This window comes from Suncus etruscus, chromosome 2 (genome assembly GCF_024139225.1).
Source record: "Suncus etruscus isolate mSunEtr1 chromosome 2, mSunEtr1.pri.cur, whole genome shotgun sequence".
Classification (NCBI taxonomy): Eukaryota; Metazoa; Chordata; class Mammalia; order Eulipotyphla; family Soricidae; genus Suncus; species Suncus etruscus.
The window spans coordinates 59994443-60001202 of NC_064849.1; positions in this window are offsets into that span (position 1 = coordinate 59994443).

Below are 6760 nucleotides of genomic sequence, written 5' to 3' on the forward strand. Positions count from 1 at the left end.
CTACGTGTGCTAACTGAAAAAAATAACTTGAGCTTAACTAATAAGGATGATATCAAAGTATAAAGACAGAAATAAAGGTGGCACATTCAGTTCTACTTAGGGCTTACTCCTGGCTCTGTGCTTGGAGATCACTCTCACAAATATTAATGAAACATATATGGTGTCAGGGATGTCCAAAGGCACAGCAAACACCTGAACCTATCCAGCCCCAAGTATCATGATGTTAGTAACCATCACTTGGCATCTATAATCCCCACACAACCCACAATGAAGAATAGGGGTAGTGCTATGTTTCCTATGATATTATGCCAATTGTTATATTCAAAAATTATTACTGATTTTTACCATTTCAATGTGATTTCTAACATATAAAACTTTCTCTTTTGAGCCAAAGACCTAATTAGGGGCCAGAGCGATAGCAGAAAAAATAGGGTGTTTGCCTTGCACACAGTCAACCTGGGTTCAATCACTGGCACCCCATATGGTCCCCTGAGCCTAACAGGAGTGTTTTCTGAGAACAGAGCCAGGAATAGCCCCAGAGAGCTTGCCATGTGTGGCCCCAAAACAAGCAAAAGCAAACAAACAGACAGACAAAGACCCAATGTATACCTCTATTTATAGATATTCTCTAGTAATATCCCATTTCAAAATTGCATCAAAATCTTTTCTAGGGTCCAGACAGATAGCATGGAGGTAGGGCTTTTTCCTTACATGCTGAAGGATGGTATTTCAAATCCCGACATCCCATATGGTCCTCCAAGCCTGCAGGAAGCGATTTCTGAGCATAGAGCCAGGAGTAAACCCTGAGCACTGCTGGGTGTGACCCAAACCAAAAATAAATAAGTAAGTAAATAAATAAATAAATAAATGGCATTCCAGTTATCATGCTTAAAAAATCTTTTCTACTTGTTCTCTGTCAGTTCTTACTACATTAAGAACTGGTTAGAATCCCTTTCAAAGTAAGTATTGATTTTAATCATGCCATACTCTTCTCATAGATCCACCATAAATCCTGATCACTTATCTCTGTCCATACAAACTTCTCTGCCTGCTCTTTGGGATTTCCCAAAAATTGCTCCCAAACTTCGTTTCATTAAACAACCTCCTCATTCTCCACTTATGCTACTGGAACCCCTACAAACACAAACATCTTACATATTCCATTCTTCATAGGTGACACATGAAGGACAAATTCATTTACTTCATGAAGAGTTTCCCTAATTAATCCTTCCTGTATTTCATATCATATTTCTGTTAAAAGACTGGCATAACTAAAAATTAACATGTGAAGCAATTGTTTGCTGAGTGTTTTCAATATGCAAGACACTGAATATTGCTTAGTAGTTCTTTCTGTCAAATTACAATGATGTTATTCATGCCCAGCTAGATTATACATTCCCAGAGGATAACAATTGGCTTTATTTATATCATTCTTATGTATCTTAATAATGATGCTAATATACTTAAAATTTGATTAGCAATTATAATCTTTCAAATTGCTTTCATGATTATTAACTTATTGGTTATATTTTCAGTATTTTACTAGTCAACAAGAGTGGGACATTAAATGCTCTAGGAATTAGTTTTCTAGCCGCACAATTGGTACACAGTAGAATCAGTATTTTATATATTCTGACTCAATGCACTTCTCACAACTCTTCTAGTCACACAAGAATAGCTGAATGATGCAAAAGACAAAACAGCAAAGTGCATTGAGTTGGCAAAGTTACACTCTTAACATAGCAGAAGATCAAAGACACCTTATTCTCTGTCTCATAGTGACTACAAGTTTTCTTCAGTTTGTAAGTCCTTGACCTCTTAAAAGTAAAACTTCGAAGGGAAAAGGGAAAAAGCCACAGAAGGGCTGATAACACACCACCTCCAGAATCTAGAAACAACACCTACCTCATATATTTGAAGAAGATCAAGAAAATATTTTCAACAATTCTTCGAGACCTGCCAAAAGTTCCTAAAACTAACACCAAAATGCCTACAAACACGATTTGTCTACTTATCACTGAACAAGACATCAGAAGTTACAAGTCAGTTAATTTTTTAGAACATCTACTAATCCCAAAACAATCTATGTCCCTCCCGTTTCATCAAACAAGCACTCCGTCATTTTTGTCAATATCAACTGAATGCCTACTACGTGCAGTCAGTGGTCTAACCCTTGAGGGAAGACCGAGATTAAATCTCAGCTACTGATGTGAAATTTTGCAGGGAATTTAGAAAGGGTGAGAAGCAGGTGGCTGTTGTTTTAATCGTGAATTTATCTCCAATGTGCCTTGCCTCTCAACTGCTTAGATTTCCTTCAGTCCTCCGTGTCCCCCCTTTCCCAGGATAAGGACAAATATATATCAAAGACAATTCTAAATAAAGAGAAAGGGAGGAGACCTGTCCCAAGAGCCACAGGAAAGATAATGAATTAAAATCTGTTTCAAGAATTTTTCCGACTAGTTAAGGGGGAGAAGGGTATCAGGAACCCATGAGGGGATCTGAATTAAGGATGGTCAGGATACCTCCAGGGGGAACTGAAAGGTAGGTAGGTGTAGGTGTTAGGGGTTCTTTCTGAGCCAGCAAGTTAAGGATACTGATATTGGGATGTGTAAGGGGGGACTGTTTTATTATCACAGGACCCCATCACCAAGGAGATTTTCTGTTTGGTTTTTGTTGTTGTTGTTATTTGTTTGTTTTGACCTTGTAGATTTTCCTCGAGGTTCCCACACTGTGCGGTAACCCCAACGACGACGACAAGGCTGCTGGGTAAGGTTCCCTTTGGTCCCTTTTCTGGCCAGCCGGTTCCCAGGGTAGTCCGCGCCCCAGCCCTGGGGAAGGCGAGGCTGCAGCTTGGCTTGGAGTGGGGCGTTAAGGGTCCTGATGCCAAGCCCCTGGGAGAGGAAAAAGTCCTAAGGAGAGGCTGAGTGAGTCCCCTGCCCCGGGACAAACCGGGGACGACGGCTCCCCTGGCCCTTCCAGAGCTCGCAGCTTCCCCCACCGGGCCCTGAAACTGTAGCTGGGGGAAGGATGGGGAAGGCCTGGTGGAGGCGGTGAGTGTTTTGTTCTCTGCTCCCCCACTTTTTGTCGAAACCCGGACCAGGTTGGTAGAAGCTGGTAGGGAACCTGACAGCTGAAAGTCCCGGGCTCCGACTAGGCTTGGGCTCCGGCTCGGGTGGCGCCCGGTGAGTGCTAGATGGGGGTGAGGTGGAGGTTGGAGTAAGGAGGTGCCCCGGGGGACTCTTTGCAGATGGAATTGGGGAGATAGGTTGACTGCACGATTTTTATCCCGCGTACAGAAGAAGAAAGAAATGAAAAACAAAAAAGAAAAAGATTCCTCTATCAGTGTCTGTATCTCTTGGCCTGCCAGAGTTGATTCGACAGCGATGAGCTTGGCCTGCACTTGGGGAGTGGGGGGAGGGAGCGCCCCTCTTTTAGTCCGACGCCCCCTACCCTCTCCCCTCCTGGACAGAGTCGTCCCGCCCCTGCCTTCCTCCCACTCACGCTATTGGCCCACTTGACAGGTGCCACGACCTAGGACCACTGCCGCGCTTCTCGCTGCGTACTCCGGAGCTCGGTGCGGGGAGAGAGCTCGAGCTCCTCCTGGCTTTTGTTGGCCTTAAGTAAAAAAGGGGGTGCTCGGATACTGGATACTGGAGAGGGATTGTGAACTCCTCACTAAAGGCCAGTGAATCTTCACAGTTGGAACTCTCCTTCCCCAGGCCCTCACTGAGAATTCGCTTGTGAGAGGAAAGAGGTTTCCAGACGAATTTTCATGACGTCCTATGTGTGCTACCATTTTATCCTCGATTCCCTTTACATGTCGAAGGATACAGTGGAAACTCGACGTTAATTTGCAAAGGTCTAAAGACCCACAGAAATCCTGACTCACTTGCCTGCACTTGCCTGCTCTCCTACCGTCTTGGAAATGAAGCTAAATACTAGGATCAGTGGCCACAAAACTGAGGTCCCTAGAAATTTCTGACTGTAGAAAAAGGGAGGAGGATGGAGGAAAAAATGGAAAGGGAAAAAATTGTGTTCATTTACACATTTCCTGTGCAGAACAAAAAAGTCCCACCATCAGCAAAAGAAGTCTCTTCCTCCAAAATAGCAACGAAAGAAGGAAAATTAGAATATGCATAAATTTCTTCATTTTCCATCGCACAGAACACGATTTCCGGCAGACTTGTATTTAAAAGCCTCGATTAATCCCAATTTCTGAGCAGCATTTCACTTCACATCTTCCCAAAACTCACCTAAAGAGGATTGCTTCCCTTCCACCTCACCTCCTTTAGGAAGGCTTGCTTTTTTTCCATATTTCTCACTGCTAAAGACAACCTCGATGATAAGATTGTAACTTTATTTTTACTGGTCACTTTTTAAGAGATGGACTAATGCATTTGACCCAACTTTAATACAAACCTGGTTTTTCTCTCTGTGAAAACATATACTGCAAATGAGTCTGGTAAAAAAAAAATAGATGAAATGAGTTCCTAAAAGAAAATGAACCTGATAAGGCAAACTTGGCTTATGAGAAGAAGCAAGAGAGGCATGGAATCCTCTTTGCAGGTAGATTCACTATTAGCTATCCTTAGAATGCTTGGGCTTCCATCCCTCCAGTCCTTCTCACCTACTCCCCCAAATCCCCCCTGCAATTCTTAAGCAGCACATAGATAATCAGATAATCCTTTTCATAGGAGCACTACTTTTTATAAATATTCAGTGTCAGTCCATTTAATCCCCCTACAGTCCATTTCTAAACTATTGCTTTGCCACTTGTGCAACAAATCTAGCTTTATCGCTTGAAAATTTCATAGTTAGAAAATATGTGAAAGAGCACCTTTTGAAACTATTTCTTTCTCAAATATCTTTTCACATAGGCTTTCATTCTATGTTTGAAATTGGTTGTACTTTTTTCTAAAATAGAAAGATGCAAGTATTTTAAAAATAAAATTACTACATATTAGTTTATATAGATCTTGATTTATAAGTTCTCACTCTTAAACACCCAAAAAGAAAGGGATGAATATTTACTTTATAATTTGATCTAAGGGCATATTATTTTGACTTCCCTTCAATGTTTACAGATTACAAATCCCAATTGTTCATAGCTTAAAGGTCAGAAATGTCAATATTTTTTTAATTTTTTTAGTTTCTACAAATTCAAGAATACATATCTAAACTAAGTACAGTGGTATACAAAGTATTTGGAAAACATTTTAAAACATGGTCTAAGAATTTTTTTTAAAGATCTTGGAATGTAGAAGCTCATTTTGTTGAATAGAAAACTCAGTACATGAGAATGCCTGCATAACTTTGACTACTTCATCAAACAGCTCCTTTTATCATTTATTTTCCATAAAATATTCCTATCATAAAAGTCTAAAACTTAGCTTCTTTTGGTTCATTTTAGAGATTTTGCAATTTATATATATTTAAAAGCAAAGTGTTTGGAGATAAATTCTAAGAGCCACGTGTAAGGATTAATAATAGGATTCCTGGGAAGTTTTGCTGCTAGTGTTGATTTGTTTTTTTTTTGTTTTTTGTTTTGTTTTGTTTTGTTTTTGTATTTTCTTATTGAAACAAATAATAGATGCCTCTTAATCAAAGAAGCAATTCAATAATCACAACTGAGAATGTTTTCCTTAAAATATTATTTTAATTAGGACTAACTTTTACACAAAAAACTCCAGTTTGATTTTAGGTGGTAGCATAGTACTTTGAGAAGAGTTCTAAAGAACTTCACAGTTCATTCTCAGTGCATGTCAGCCTGGGCAACTGGGGAGGAGCAGAGTGACTGTCAATTGCAGGAAAGGTGCCTCTCTGCCTTCTTGCAGATGAAGTCAACTCTCAAAAAAATTATCTCTTAGACAAAAGCTCCATATTTTGATGATTTTTTGTAAAATAATATCCTCACAAAAAAGAAATATTTTGAAACTTTTTAAGTAAAAATATTTATATAGAGAAATAAAGAGAAAAACATTTTTTCCTCCCTGGTGTGAAAATCAAGGATAAGAGATACAGGCTGTAGAGAAACTCATTCTCCCCCCCCCCCAAACACCCGTTCCTCACTTTCTTCCTTGAATTAATGTTTGGTTTAGTTATAGATTGTGTATATGTGTAAATTTGGAGATAATATCTAAAGAAAGTGTTTTTCTAGAAGATAAAATTGGCTACTTCTGCCGTGAATGCCTTTCATATTGTAATTTGTCTTCTGACATGGCAGGGGGATCTTGTTTTCTCAAAATTTTCAGGGCTACATCAATATAAAGGGAAGCAGAACAAAGCAAAAACATTTAAGAGTTAGCTTTCCTTCTTCTCACACAGCCCTAGAGTTAAAATTCATTTCCAACTGGCCCTACCCACTGGGCTGCCAAATCATTTCTATCACTTCTCTCTTCTCTTCTTGCATAACCACTCTAACTCTCCTTAACCAGCCATCTTTCTTCTCCACAAGTGAAGGCAATTAGCAAAATACCTGTTTGATAGCTGCCCAGCAAACACTGAATATAATTTTATCCACACCCACCCCCTTTTTACTTCCATTCATTTCCTTTTTGGGGTGGAAAGGTTAGAGGGCTTAGGAGATGAAGAGAACCAACTTTGGGGTTGACAGTTCCATTTCTTCAGTTACAGAATCACTGGCAAATTTTAACCCCAGTATCAGGAACTGGCAGCTTTTTCATTTAGAACAATCAACCTGCCAGGTTTCCAGCTTAAGTGAATGAAAATCTTCTTTTCTCTTCCTATGGATATTGGGCTA